The sequence below is a fragment of the Sceloporus occidentalis genome, unplaced genomic scaffold, assembly GCF_023333645.1.
Source record: "Sceloporus occidentalis isolate IW3139 unplaced genomic scaffold, rSceOcc1.0.p SCAF_327, whole genome shotgun sequence".
Taxonomy (NCBI): domain Eukaryota; kingdom Metazoa; phylum Chordata; class Lepidosauria; order Squamata; family Phrynosomatidae; genus Sceloporus; species Sceloporus occidentalis.
In genome coordinates, this window is record NW_028317307.1 from 90705 (window position 1) to 106842 (window position 16138).

The 16138-nt window shown below is 41.2% G+C and overlaps 1 pseudogene; it reads right to left on the reverse strand.

Moving 5' to 3' along the window:
- Positions 1-2363: 2363 nt before the first annotated feature.
- ZNF385C (zinc finger protein 385C) overlaps positions 2364-16138 on the reverse strand; it is a 40181-nt pseudogene continuing 26406 nt past the window's right edge.

Here is a 16138-nt window from a genome sequence, read left to right on the forward strand (position 1 = left end):
GGGTATCTTGTAGGTTGTAAGAAAGGCCCAAAGCACCCTAGGGTGGTAAGATTAAGAACATGGAAGCTCATTTCTGCCCTTCTGGCAAGGATGAGAGGGAAGAGGAGAAACGAGGGTCCCATCCCGCACTTAATATGCATTGAGCTCGGCACATTGACTGCAGGGTGCGTTGGCACGATGCCCACAATGCTCTCCGCAGTGTCCCAGAATGCCATTAAGGTTAATAGAGAAAAGTTTCATACCCTATTTCTGACCAATTTAGACGTACGTTCCTAGTGATTCTGTCCGTACAATGTTTTTGTAAACTGTCTTTTATTTGTGGAGGACGGATTTGCTTTATACGAGAATGAGAGCTTGCTTATCTCTGGAAGCTGGAAAAGATTTCACGAGAGCCGCCGCAGGCAGTCGCTATCTCTCACCGTATCTGACGCCGCAGCTTCCCAACTACTGTGGTTTCTGTTAGGAACGGCAAATCTTCCTTAAAAAAAGGAGAAGCGCTACTCAACTACACAAAATATCAAGAAAGGTACGTATTATATAAAGTAACATGGCCACCTATTTGGAAGAAGAGAATTAACAATAACATTTTTTAAAAGAACACATTTTATTTTAAGGGACACGTGGACTTGTTGAAAACCCCTGTTTGGTTACAAATGGCTCAAATGCCTTTTTTTAGCAATAAATTTCATTGCACAAATTCCGTATAATCTAAGTAAACATAAGCTTTGTGCAAAATGCATTTCTATATGTTCTCTATTCCTTTTTATTAGTTCTATAGATTATATATTTTTATAGAATAATCTGCTTCACTATAAACATCTACTTTTCCTTGTTTGCTGGACAAAATAATTTGACGTATGCTTTCTTTTAGTGCATTAACATGCTATTGCAGGAAGGTTTTTTAACGTAACTATTTAAACCTCCGTTCATCAATATGAATCCATCTGCAAAAGTAGACAACGTAAATTGCATTGCTATATACACAGTATATCTGTTTGAACCTTTTTTTTCTGCTAAACACCGGGACATTGGTTTGTATTGGAGGCAAAGCGTGCAATAAGGCATTCTATAAAATACCTGGCTTCTGGGCAAGGTCAGAAAATAAAACTCAAAAGCTCTTAAAGGGAGGGTAACATGAAAAATGAGCGTGCTAACAATGCTCTGTATTTCATAGCTCATCATATCACCTGCTTCCCGTTACTATATGCTGAGCTGAGACCTTTATTTATGGCTTTGCTTCTGTAATGTTAACAGAAGGTATTCATGGCCGTACGCCTTTAACCCCAATCGTACACCCTTTTATATAAATGACAGCAATGATCAATTGGGTTTCTATGGATAAATGAATCCAGTAAAGATTTTAATTTATTTAACGTGATTTTCTGCCGAGAATATGGTGTTTTCTGATATGCAGAATCTGCCTCCAATCCCTAGCAGAAGAAAAGCGGTCTGTCTAACGCCTTTTGCTGCTGGAGTCAATATGGTGGAATAAGGAATGGATATAGATTGTATATGATGTCTGAAATAGACATGTATTTGTCACAAACTGTTGAAAAGACGGCGCTCTGGGGGAGAGGTAAGCCAGCTAGGATTAATGTATTACAAAACTGTACCGTTAAGTTTGCTTAGTGGCACCACAATAGATGTAAGGAAGAAAAGTGTCCACGTCCACCATTTTCCACTACAAAAGCGCACTAATCTACGGCTGAGCTTTTATTGTGAAATGTATTCGACATTTCAACGTCTGTGTGAATAATTCCTGTAGAGTACCTCCTTTTATCCCCGGTGAGTTATATCCTATCTCCAGAACTGAACATACCTGTTCTCGGGACAGCCCTATTTTCTGTTTTTCTTGAAATTAAGAGTTTTTATACAACTTTGCACTTATATAGAAGTGTACGCTCTGTCCATATGAAATTCTTTGTAGATGCTACAGACTGTCCGGTAAGACAATAATACGTATTCCTCGTAGGCCTTCCCTACTTCCTCTTAGGCCATAAGCAGATTCCTCTTATTGCTAAAATCAGTCGTACCTCTCCGGCAGGGAGACTCTCATAATGCTTTCATTCTCCCTGATATAAGATAGGAGTTCCCTGAACCCAGTGCAATGGTGGTTAAGGAGATTCTCGAACCTCCACCTCCCACCATCCGTGATAAAAAGTAGTTTGACATGGGCCAGTAAGGCTATCTCTTCAAGTCTGTATGGCTTGGATGGCTACACCAGTATCCAAGATGGAGAATGTGCTTTAGACCATGAGTGAAGCAACAATGATATATATAATATGACAACCCAGATTGCTGTGATTGTGGAAAATCCCCCGCTGTGCTCTCTGTAGTCATATAGTTCTGTATAAGGGTCCAGGTTAGTATGGAGCAAACATGATGGGTGCTGCAGCTGGCCTCAAGGCTGGGGGAGCGCTTCGAAACAGAGCCGGTCCCAGTAGAGGGGTCTGGAAGAGTGCAGTGGCCGTAGCAGGACGCAGAGCAAGAGAGCCTGGGAGAGCGCAGACAGTCGCTGGAGTGAGGGCGCTCGGAAGGAAGCGCGCCGCCAGAGTCTTAGTCAGATGTTTCTGCAGGGCCAGTCTGGTCTAAGAGTGAGAAGAAAAAAACATGATCATTTGGGGATAATTCCTGGTATTTTATATAGTATGTTTTATCAGGTCTATCTGAATAGGCTCGGGGGATGGAGATGCGCTTATGCTTTGTTACACAGAAACATACAATTTGACAGCAGATAAGAACCTTTGGGTCCACCTAGTCTGCCTTTTTCCTGATGTAAACCCAAAACAAGAACACAACATTTTTGACACATGGACGAGTTCCCTGCTATAAGACAGACTTTAGTAATGCCCCATTCCCTTACATTTCAAGGGTGCTGGGGTTAAATAAAAAGAGAAATTTTTTTAAGGATAGCTCTCTGACCCAGGAGGGGCTTTTAGGTATTTTTTTAGCGTGCCTTTACCTACTTACTGATTAATACATTTATTAATCTATTGCGTGAATGAACGGTTTTTCATTTTTTTCATTATTATTTTTTAGATTCATTAAATTGTATTATTGATATTTACAGATAAGATCCACAAAGATTTTTATATAATAATTTACAATATAATGTGTGTGTTAGAATATCTGTTTTAAATTATATTATTAATTGGTGAATTGGAATGGTTAAATTAATAAACTGATACGTTTATATTATTATATTTCACTTATTTAAACAGTAAATATTTCCTGTCCCTATGAGCCATCTATCATTGATATCATTTATTTTGTTTATTAAGTTTATACGTACACACTACATGAATTGGTATAAAACAAATAATAAAAACATGCAATGGTTTTTGCACATTTATCTACCAGCCGTTTGCTCCGCTCATGCATAAAGTTCTATAGCATACACTGTATATATTTCTCCCACTTATATCTCTTTAATGTGCATTCACTCTACGCATGCATACTCACGGCTAATGCTGTATTCTTCTGAAACTTGCTAAACGGACTGAATTTAGGCTTCGGTGGCTTCCCAGCCAGCCTGTCTTTGTGTCTCCGGCTGCTCATGTGCTGCAAGGTAATACACAAAAGAAAATAACTTTCTACGGCATTCAGAGAAATGCGTCTCCATGCGCAGGCGGGCCATTGGTTCTATGTATGCTTTGCTCTGCTATATTTCTATTATAAATGAAGTCTTCCAAAAAGGTTTGCGGAAGCACAGTCCTCCATAGTGTTAATGGACTGGACGAGGAGATCTCCCTTGTAATCGGCCCATTCAGCGGCGGTCTCCCAGCAGGCCTGATCCCGTAGTTTTGCAGCAGGATTACCGCCATCTTCCCAATGGACCTGCCGCCGAAGGCTGAGTCCCATGGAAAGTCTAAGGCTAGCTACCTCTCCTGTTACCTGCTTGCGTGTAAGAGAATGGTTATGCCATGTTCCTTTTCACATACGGATAACATGTTTGCCTGTGAGAGGTGAACGGCCCTGTCTTTTGCCGACGCGTAAAAGATTGTTAAAAACGCATTTTTATCTGCGGAAAATGTCTTTGCTTGTTCCTGTCTTTCTGACACTCTATGTGTTATGAATAAAACCTTTGCTTTCTGAATGGTCCTCTGTACAGCACGCCTCTTCAGTATGTAGGTGGCTAACTCTGTATAAAGCTAATTTAATCGATAAGATTTCTTGCAGATCGAATGGCCGGGAACAATTGGGAAATGCAAGTCTTGTTCTTTCTGGAGTGAGACTTCTTATGTTTCAAGTGTTATTCATTTACTTCAGTGGCCCTCACCTGTTTAAGTTGTGTCTCAGAGTTCACATGGATCTCGCATATAGGACAGCTGAACGTCTTGTTCTGAATCCCAACGCTGGTTTTGTTGCCAATCCGTTTTGGTTTCCTGGCTGCGCGGTTCAGGGTTTTGCCTCTCCCTTTCCTCGGGTGGATGTTCTGTCCCTCCAGGATGGACCTATGCTTCGCTCCTGTTCAGATGGAATCCATAAGCAACAAACCACCATTTACCTGCCTCTTTGCTACAAATACTGCTGAGCTTTTAACTTTGATGACTTTGCCTCTCTAAATGTTTTAGACATTGGTAGACAAGACACATTGTGACTCATGTAGAGTTCCACAAAGTATCATCGTAGAAAGACACTGCTGGAAGATCAAGGCTCTCTGACGTATATAACGCAGCATCACAAAATAATGTAACGTCCTACAGAGGAAGGAAATCCACAGATCTGAAAGTACGAATCCGCGCATTTGCATAAAACAAAAAAACAATTGACAGCAATCCGGGCCGTGATGAACTAAATCTGATAAATCATACATACTTATCACATCTGGCACTGCATTTAGTGAAAGCGGTGAAATCAGCGCAGTCACTGGGAACATCATAGTTACTTTGATTTTTAAAAGAAAAAGATTCCGCCATTGAGTCAGCCTTGGAATTTTTCATACATAAAATGTGTATTTTTCAGTTTTTTGTTTAAAACTGCACTGGCCATCGCTTGCATTACTAGCAATTGATCCTAAGAGTTTATTTATGACATGACACAGGCAAATGAAGTTAAGAGGTAACGTTACCCGCGTTATGAGCTTCTAATTGAGATGCGGAGTTCACAGTGACTTTGCAGGTCATGCAGTAGAGGTGCTCCCTGCCTTTTGCATCCTTCTCGCTCTCCTTCGCTGTATCGCAGTTGTCATCAGGGTCTTTCTCGGGGGTGTAGTTTGTCACCGGTACTACAGCTTCGGAGTCTAATGGTCCATCTGCAGCCTCCGGAGACCAACAGTCTTCTTCATGGTCAGTCGTGGTGGGTTCTGGAGTCTGAGCAAGAGGAGCGGGTTCTGCTTCTAGGTCATCATGACTAGAAATGCCGCTTTGTGCACTTGTAGCAGTTGTGAGTGAAGGGTCTGCAGAGCAATAGATTGACCATCATTTTACATCAGTTAAGCCGGGGTCACATGTTCCTTGTGTACAAAAAGCACGCTATGCCTCATCAGACCCAGCTTCTGTTATTTTACCATTAACGACACAAAATCTCTACATCCCGCATGCTCTTGTGATCAGTCATTTGCTGCAGAAGCCCGAGCCATATTTGCCAGGTCAATACCCCCCTCTCCCGATAAAATTTACTATGTAGCATCCTAACCCTAAAAGAAATTGTTGTATAACATTTTTCTTTTGCATGCGAACACAATAGGGACCGGAGTCCTGCTGGGACAATCAAGCAATTATCTCTGCCGGCGAGTTCAAACGCAATTAGCAAATGCTTCTTCAGGCTTATCGCAGACCCCTTCCCAGGCAAATGTTACCGACCCGAAAGTGACATCAAAGAGGAATCTCTTCTCAGCCTGATCTGAAGACTGAGTCACAAGAGAATTTCTCCTAAATGCAGTCCTCCTCTGAAGTAGATTTTATCAGATTTTGTGTATATATTTACTACTGAAAGCTTCCACTTACGATATATATATAATATATATAATATATATAATAGAATATTATTCTGTCCTGAAGAGGAATACTATAAAAACGACAAAGAGGATTTTTCAGTCTCTATTTCAACAATCTCTATATCACATGATTATTAAGTGTTTCCAAGAAAAAAAACATTTCCAAGATGGAATAACTGTTCCTGGAAAGGGACCGGGTATTTAACCTTTCCAGAATGACATTTCTAACGCTGCATTTAGTTACACACGTTACATTCAGCAAAATTACAAATATATGGGTTATTTTATTTTTGTCTAAAATGATGATACCAGCCAGGTTTTTTGAGAGATGGCTTTAAATTGCATGAGAGTCGTATTGGGTTAAAATGCAGTCCCACCGATTCCGTTCCATAACCACGGAAAATCAGCCGACTCGCCAAACTTGGGGTGCTTTGACGTCGTGGCGGGCTATATGGCCGTATAGTTTGACGGAATCCCCAATATTTATGCCCTAGGTGTTTTTTTGAGTGGTGTTCACCGGGTGGCACTAAATTCTTGCTCTGTTGGTCGTTATTATTTTAATAAACCCGGGAATTGAAAGGCCTTTGCCTTTTATGCCCCCTTTTCTGTGTCTCGTATGGCACTTTTTGTTAGTCTAAATATCCGATGCCTTGAGAGAAATGTTTTTCTACACCTTTAGGACCTTTCCAGTTTTTTTGTACGTTTCATGATGATCTTACTTGCATTGTGAGGATTTGTTCTTCTTTTGGTGTTCTGCGTCGCTCTCTCTCGACTCCTGCCATGTTGTTTCTGTTTGTGCTTCGCGCTCTCTAAGGCTCTGAGTTTCCGCGCATGCTTGTGACCCTTATAATGAGCTTCAGCTTGGTTCTGTGAAAGAGTACAATACAAGAATCAGTTTTTGGGATGACATTGGATATAATACCGCTTTTTTAACGATTCCAGTGATATTGGCCATCATGGCTTCCTTGGCTTGCATTGATAACGGGGATTTAAGAAACAAAACGCAAAGGTGAATGTTAGCAGCATGTAACTCCCACACTTCACGATCCATTTTTAACCCCTTAATGACAGCCTGTACTTGTACGGGCTCAAAATGCATTGTTTTCAATGGGTTTAGGGACCGCCCATTGTCCTTAAGGGGTTAAAGGCCAAACTGTCCCGTTTGGCCTGATCTGACCCTACACACCACATATTTCCATGCGCGAGGAGACTCACTGGACTTGGGCCTTTATGATACATATCAAGGGGGTTGCAATTTACCACTTTTTTTGCAAATCCCTTCTTTCAAAGTGGTTGTGAAACATGCAGCATAGAAAAACCTCAGGAAAATAATATTAAAAATAAAATGACATGAGAGCTTATTCTAATATTTGCCACTTTGAACACAGCTGCTATTTCATGATCCCAGTGGCTGATCCCCCGGACAAAATGCTTCTTCACCAAAAAGGCGACAATAAGTCTAAATCAATAACAATGTTCCAGAATAACTGCACATCTTTATCGCATGATATTATATATAATTATATAAAAGGACGGCTGGGTCGGGGGTATAGCAGGCCGATCTATACTGTCATATGTCTGCTGTGCTTCTCAGTCTAGATAACTGCGATGTGCAGAGGTCAGATGCCTGCCGCTGTACAGAACGCAGGGTTCTGCAATCACAGAGACGATTAATGCCTGCAGTCAAGCAGAGGGTAAAAACTGCGAATGAACAAAGAAGCCGACTAAAGATAGATGGGAGATTAAAAATGGAACCGCTATCTGGTTAAGGAAGCTAGAAAAAATACTATTTAAATTCACTTTTATGTCTGAAAAACCTTCTATGGTTAGAATAAGAGGAAAAAAATCTGTTTGTAAAAACATAATTGCCGCATTTCTCCATCTATTACTCAAAAATCCTAATCCAATTCCTAAAATCTATTCTATTCACGCATTTGAAGGGGGCTCTTTATATAAACATTTATAGGAATTAAGGGATGTGTAAATTGTTGGCGCTTATATATATATATATATATATATATATAATGGATAAATAAATATTTATACTGCTAATGAAGCTAAAGCCAAGTAGTGTCGCAAAAACTCAGGTACGGGGCTTCTGACATCAGAAGTGTCTGAAATCCAGCTAGGAAAGGTGACACTCAGCGTACACAGGCAGCTCGGAGTTCTATTCAGCAGAGTGGGTTGTATATCACAGAAAATATAACAATCTCCTCATTTTATTCGTTTGCAAAAAGTATTCTGGGTTTATGGACTAGTAACAGTTGCCCAGGTTACATTTATATCTAAAAATGCTAAGATCGAGACAAAATATTCTGAAAAAAAGACAATAACCGGGTCACTAGGTCTAGGGCAGGTTCAAATGATATATCGGCCAGGGACACGTTATCTAAGTAAACATTTTTTTGGGTCTCAGTGGAATAACCATGTCCTAGAGGCATTTGTTTTCCTCAAACAGCTGCTTCCACAATCTGTGTTTTCCAGGGTAGAGATAAGATGGTGGAGCCCCCCGCTAACTGCAAAGACAAGCAGTAAGATCGTCTTCCGCTGCGAAAAATATAAGCAAGGGGGAGAGAGGTTTGAAGACACTGCGGATGGGGGCTCCACGCCAGCCACCATCTATTTGCATTCAGAAGATATTATTGTTGGGATAATGAGGTGCATACTGATGGCATGCCTGCAAGATGCTGATAAGAAGCGGCTACAAAAAAGTACGCCGAGCAGAGACTGACAATGCTGGATGCCGCCTCCAAGCACTTTCCTATACACCATGCTTTATTTAACCAGTTTGAAACCAGACGGGCCTGGTATGGGAGGTATGACTTTCAGGAATGGTATATTCAACCTAAACCCTCCCTATATTTATTCCAGGCTTGTTTTCCCATCTTAGTTTGACTTGCGGAGCTCTCCTACATGCACCAGGCTTCCCTATCTACAGGGGTTAATATAGTTAGTCTTTAGGTGCAGCGGGGATCCGGTCCCAGCTTAGACGTTACTAAAGAATCCCTCTCTGGTGGTTCTTCTATCTTCACCAGCCTGGAAAACTGGGGAGTTTACACAACATTTGGTGAGATGTGGAGGTTCTAGCAAGTCAGGAGTCAGATTTTGTCCGCTAGAGTCCTGCTAATAGCTTCGCGGCTTTCCATTCATTTTTATACATGGCTGCTGCTAGGGGTTTCTCGTAATGTTCTTTAATAACTTTGTAGCAATCCTCTTGCCGATCAGTTGTGTGTCTTTGAGAATGGTTGATTGAGATGTTTTCTATTATGTTATTAAAGCTTTTCGACCATCGCATTATCAGTGTTCATTAATAATACAAGCACTGTTTCCTCCCCGTTTCCACCTATCATGAGCTAATTATGTCATTTTCTAAGTGTCTGTAATGCCAATAGTGAGAGATGTGTGTAGCCGGTGTGTCCCGGGGTGTCCACCCAGTGCACACCATTCACTTTCATGCCATATATCGTTAGACAGTCACAAGCTTCTCACACAGCATGTCTGTCTTGCTTTTACCCTTCACATCGGGCTTTGCATCTTCTTAATTTTAACAAGCAAACATAACTTGAGTAAATGTTGCAGGAAAGAGAATAGAGAGCTTCTCTCTGCAGGTGGGGAAAGCCTGCGGATAAACATCAAATCAGCGTGTTGATTAGAGACTGCAGGGGGCCGGGGTTCATGCTGAGTGAGGAGAATGCCACTGATCGTGGATTTGAACGTAACCCCTAAAGTGTCTAATCTGATACGGCAGAAGCGCTATTACTTTTCAAGTAAGCCCATGAATGGATCTGTCCGGCTCTGTATGTAGAGCGATAAGGAATATTGGGGGAAAACATTAAATCCAAGACAATTTGAATTAAAGAAACAGTAAAGTATGATCCTCCAATCGGGGGGAGGATGTCACTGGACGTGCTGCCATTTTGGTGGAAGTCTGCTCCGGGTAATGTTAGCGGACGAAGAGAGTAGATGAAAAACAAGAAGGTGCGGAAGTGGTCAGCAGAGAAGGTAGGGAATCATTTAGAGAGCATGGACGAGAATGAGAGTGTGAGAGAGTAAGAATGTGAAATGAGAGTGAATGTGGGCAACAAATTCATTCCTGAACCCGAAAAAAAAGGGTTGTGTATGCAGATCAGAAAAACGCTAAAATGTAAATAATAATTAATAATAGTGGATAAAAAATATGGTTACTCATACCAAACATACCAAAAATAAAGTAGTTCCAGGTTTACGAATAACATTTCATTTTTATTTTGGGAAGAATGGCTTCTTACCAGAGAGTTGAACCTGAGATGACAGATATTGCAAGATATAAAAGGTTTCCTTTTTGGAGGAGATGGCCCACCAAACGTGTGATTAATTACAGCTTTTTGTACAGGATCCATCTAGAAACAGACAAGAAAATACAAAAACAACAACATTATTAAGTGAGCAATATAAAAAATTAGGCTTTATATATAAACAGTGCTGGCCACCATTATGTGCAGAACCCTCGCCGTCAGGTTCAGGAAAATGGCGGCTTTGATACAACATACACAGGGCTCAAGTCTAAATAATCCTACATACACTACCTATAGTAGGACCAGGGCCGGCCCTGAGTAGGACCTTCTATCCACATCTTCATAGACCTCAAAACAGCATCGCTTTTATTCAGCTCTTATCTGGGGTCATCCCCGTCCCCCTCAGAACTTGAAATTATTATTTGATTATTGGAATTTTATTTAATATTTGTGGAATCCTAAACTGAGAGTCCAATTTTGTAAAATTGGGTAAAACCTGGAGAGTTCCCAGGTATGCCAACAAAGACAGCAGCACCAATGCCCTGTGATCACTATAATGGAGGAGCACATGGTAAATTTTTTTTTACCAGGTACGTCATTGGTCCTCAAGGGATATTTTCTGATGACGTACCGGGTACGTCCTCTATCGCGAAGGGATTAAGGGTGAAGGGGTGGAGAGTTCAGGATGTTAAGAGCTTCTAGGGAGAAAGTATATAGAGGAACTGGCTTCATTAGCCACAAACAATCAGAGACTAACCTCCATCACTGTATACAGCACTGTATTTTATACTTAAGGAGAAAAATATTTTTTTCGAGGAGACTCCCCATTCACACCAACTAATTAGACCCCTTTCATATTTAAAGCTGAAGCACACTGGAAGTTTTATGCACAAAAGACTATTCTACTGTTTGTCATCGTACATAGGGCTTTGGGTCGTGGAATAGTTTGGATCCCAGACAGCCCATTAATCATCCCAGCATTGCCATGCTGCTCACTCCTCTGAGCGGAATTTGGGGCACTGATAACGCCTCTCGCCCTCCCAGACTCGTGCCTCGAAGACAGATGCACCTGTCTATTTAGCTAAATAGTTTTGCAGAGAAATACGATCAGCCTTAAAAACACAGTCGCTCCCCTGACAGTCATGCAGGAGATAAGATAATCTTCCTAAGCCTCAGGCCAGAGCTAAGGACAATGCTGGTATTATAGACGGGTGAAAAGTCATCTAACAAAGACTCAATTCTCCATCTTTTTTCCTCACTAGAAGAGGACTCAATCCATAGAAAAAGCTTCCCTATATAAACGGCAGAAGTGGTTACACAAACCCCCCGCTTCTGACTCAGAAACAGATTTCCTGGGCACTTTTGTGGATTTTATTTCGTTAAAATGGAGGGAAATGCATTTTTTTTTCTTAGAAAAACCCAACTTCCTACCTACTTCGTTTGGCAGAGGTTGGCTTCCCGGCAGGATTGGCACAGATGAAAGCAGTGAGAACATAACGAATAATGCATAGGATACACATACGGCTCTGATTCTGAATCTAAGATGCGGCCGGATACTGATTACTGAGTCCTTACGTGAGGATCAACAGGCGGAGAAGCTGCACCAAATGCTTCTTATGAAATTCTATAAATGTTTGTTTCTGTAAAACTACGGTCTTGTGTGTCGTTGGGGGGTTCTCCAAATTCTGTGTTATTACAAGAATAGATTTTATTACATTATAGATTGTATTTTATTTTTATTTACTAAAGGACTGGTTAGAATACGGCTTAGAAAGTGGACTTATTGTTTCTTGCCAGACATGTTACCTGTATATTAAGTGCTAGCAATGGGGCTATTCTCTGATCGGGGATGTTATTACATTTAAAAATCTGCGAGCGTTTCCAGGTATTAGTGGCACGGCTTCATAAAACACTCCATGAATTTTAAACAGGCTTTTTCACCAATTAAACTTATCATTTGAAACAAGTTTACAACCAGAACAACAGGGAATGGCATGAAATGGCTCTGGAGACAAAGAAATTGCTAGAGCAAGAGAATGAAAAACCAGCCGGCCCATGAAAGTCACTGCTTTCCAGAAAATACAGTAGATGTATGAGATCAACGACCGGGCATAATGGGGGGGGGGGGGTAACAGTAGGGTTGGATCTTTTTTAAAGGACGAGCTGGTTGCCGATGGGGTACCCTGGCTGGCTCTATGCAGGGAGAAGACTGTAATAGTGCTTGCGCTGAGCACCGTTAACATTTAAAGAGAATGCAGGGAGCAGGCAGTCTGCCTTCTGTTAGCTGTATGATACAATGTAATAGATGCATTGTAACTAACAAAGCTATGCAACACAGTAACGTTTTACTTAAAGATATGGATCCCAACGTGCAGTCTGTTTCTTCGCTTCCCTCAAAGCAATGACCCTAATCTCTGTATTCTCAGTCTGCTCGTGTCTGTCTGCGCAGGTAATCTATTCAATGCTGGAGTGTAAAACCTCTTCAATGCTGAAAGTTCAGACCTGTGCCTGCAGATAAACTTTGAATTTGATAACCCTATATAAAAGTAGTGCTCAACTCTTTGTTGGTAATATAACGATATATAACATATACTCACAGCATTAAAGTTGGGGAAAAGGCTGAGAGGAGAGACGCCATTCACCCTGAACGTCAGAAAGTGCTTGATATCAAAGTGCGTTTGGAGAGGTCTGTTGGGAATGCCAAGGGAAGCCAACAAAGGTCCACCATGTGTTGAGGCACCTAGACAAGAAGAAGACACATACCCGTTGGCACACTATATATACCTATGTCATTCGCGGTTACCATTATAGTACCATTATATTATGCAAAGGCAGGTATAGGACCATGCGACCTTGGAAGTCTGCCCAATCTCTCCAATTATTCTAGGAACTGTAATAACATCTGGTTATTGATATAAATGTCTATAATGAAGGCTCTGAGCTGCTGCTTAATCCGATTATATGATTATATCTTCTGACTGTACAGGATGAACGCAAACATATAGGTGAGAAGAAGATTTGGTTATAGATACCAGTTTTCTATAAATGTGTTAATTAATGCCATTGAAGCAATTCTGTAGTATTTATAAGCAGGACATACAAATCACACGTACATTACCTACAGATTGTAAGCACCAACAGTTCCCTCATCATATTTATTTGCATATAATATTTCATTGCATGTAACCCATGTATTGGCAAACTCATTATTCGCAAACCAGTTTTGCCTGGAGATGTAGGTATATGGAATTGCGCATGTGCGGAAACTGTTTTGTGGGGCAGCGTTTTAGTCGGGAGGCAGAGGGTTGCTGATGATCGTAGAAGGTGTTGCACATTACGTGTTATTTTTAAGATTTATTCTTTCATTGCAGAATTCAGTTTCGCGTTCAGTCTTGCGCCTTGTATAGACCGCAATGGGTTTCCTTCTACATATTTTACCCTTTCTACGTTTATAGCTGTTTTGTAACACGCTGTAGATGAATATGTCAGGTTTCCAAATGACTGCTCTTACTCCATGCTTATTACTATTAGTTTATTATTTGTAGACGTTGGCTTGATTTGTACACTGGAGATATTAACAGAAATCACCGTTTTATGTCTGAGCTTCCTACAAGGCTTTACAAATTGACCACACATATCTTAAGGGTTAAATGATCCCTAAACTGAAAATCAGAATACATGCTTATCTAGCACGGCTCCAACAGTCTGAATAATGCTTTGACTATATTTGTAATCACGATGCATTAAATATGTATTTATTTATACTATAAATGGCCATCAGACCTTTTTTCGCATGAAAATCACCACTTCTTAAATGCGACTTCTTCTTTTGTATCCTCTCTGTATGGGAATTATGTGTCTCTCCTGTATTCTGTTAAATCACAAATACAAGCTAAAATTTCAAGATTGGACAAAATGCTATATTTCTGATAAAATGAGGCAGCAACAACCTGGATAAAGCGACCTCTTTCTGGCAGAATTGTCCTCAATCCTTATCTGTGTCTCCAAACTGCTTCTAACTACAGGCATTGAAACTGCAGCAAGCACTCTCAAGCGTGGAATTGTTCAAATTAATTCCCAAATCCCACCCGAGGGGAAATCTGGGAACCGTTTATAGAGAGAAAGACTAAATTAAATCTATATTTATACAAAGAAAGGAAAAAACACATGAAAATCAAAAGGAGAACATTACAGATTAACAGCGCAAAATCCCTGGGGGACCCTGCAGTTCTGGAGCGGGGTTACGAGACAAAAGGAACCGCAGATGGCTTCTGTTTAGGAACTACATGTGGTCACAGGGAGTGGAGGGCAAGCTGTAGCCTGGGCTATAGTTAAATAGTTACATAGTAAATAAGACCTAAGTCCATCAAGTTCAACTCTTCTACCCAACCTTCCTACTCCAAATCCAAAAGAAGTAAAAAAAAACCCTAATTAAGCAACTTCGAAATCTGCCATCAGGGGAAAAAAATTCCTTCTTGACTCCAAGAGGCAATCGGATTTCTCCTTGGATCAACGTCCTTTTCCAATATACAGACATTACATCCACATTACGTTCACTCCCTGCAAGTGGGAAGCCGTCTGAGTTCAATTCTAAACCCAACTCCAACAAGGAAAAGCAATGTCAGCCCACGAATCCCGATGATGGTGTGCTAGGCTGTTCATAGATAGTGTGGGCCATGGGTGACTTCTATCATGGACCATGACAAGAGGGGAGGATGCAATGGGAACTGCAAAAACTCACAGTAGACCCATCAGTGCTACAGTAAAAAAGTGGGGAGTCCAAGGCCATATTTAACACAAAATAGAAAGAAGCTGCCATGAGCTCAGAATAAGCGTAGTTGTGAACAGCAGCTGTATCCCGAGCCACACATCAGTGCTCCACAGCGGCAGGTTGCAGGCAGCGAGAATAATTGGCCTGGCGTCAGGACTTACCTCAAGACCCCCATGGGACGGACCGACGTCCTCATACATACCCCCTGATGCGCCTCGTGCTATGCAGGCGTTCAGTTGTGCCCTCTCAGAGGATATTCCTGTTTTGTTGGGCTTTGTCATTCAGCCCACTAGATGCCTTCTGATCTCTGGACTGTTACTTCTCTCTATACCGCCGCCTTCTTCTCGCCACACTCAGTGGTGTTTGCAGGATGGAGTAACCGTCTACCAGCTCCATCAGCAAACCTTACAGCTGTATGCCAATTGGAGGATCGAAAGGGTACACGCTGAGACCTTACTCTCACACGTGTTTTTCATTTAGCTGTATATTTACATTTAATTTAAAAAAAACAGCCATTTTTAGACGGTGTCATAGAACATCTCTATTGGTAGTGACTTTCACAGCTTTACTGATCTTACTGTAATAAGTTGTTTTTAATGTGTAGTTATTTTGGCTCAAGTGCTGTGCTTTCTGAACATCAGATGAACAGGTTGTTGTTGGTTTTTTTTTAATTTTAGCATTGTCAGGGTCCATCCTGGCTGGGGAGCTGGATTTCTCTGTTTTTCCCTGCCTTGCCTCAGTTCCCATGTGTAGCTTGATCCATTCCTGGATTTCCGTATGCTCTGTTTTGTACCTCTTATTCCTGGATTCCAGTCCTGCTCTTTGCGTTAGCTCTGTTTCCTTTATAAGGTGCGCCCCACCTGTGTGTTCTGTTTGTCTCGGTCTGCAGTATACAGGCATGTCTCTCTGATGTGTGTTTGGGGTTCATGTTTAGTTTATTAGTAATTCAGTAGGCAGACTTTAGCGTTGGGACTCACGTCACTGGAGTACTTTGGCGTAGTGGTGGGCTAAGCATACTATGGCCATATGATGTGACGGAATCTCCAATTGTTATCGTTTAGTCCTAGGCTAGTTCCAGTATCCATGTCTGTCTCCTATGTACCTTTGCCCTTCTTCCCTGAATCATCTGAGGATTTCGGTTCCTCTCTCCTCTCC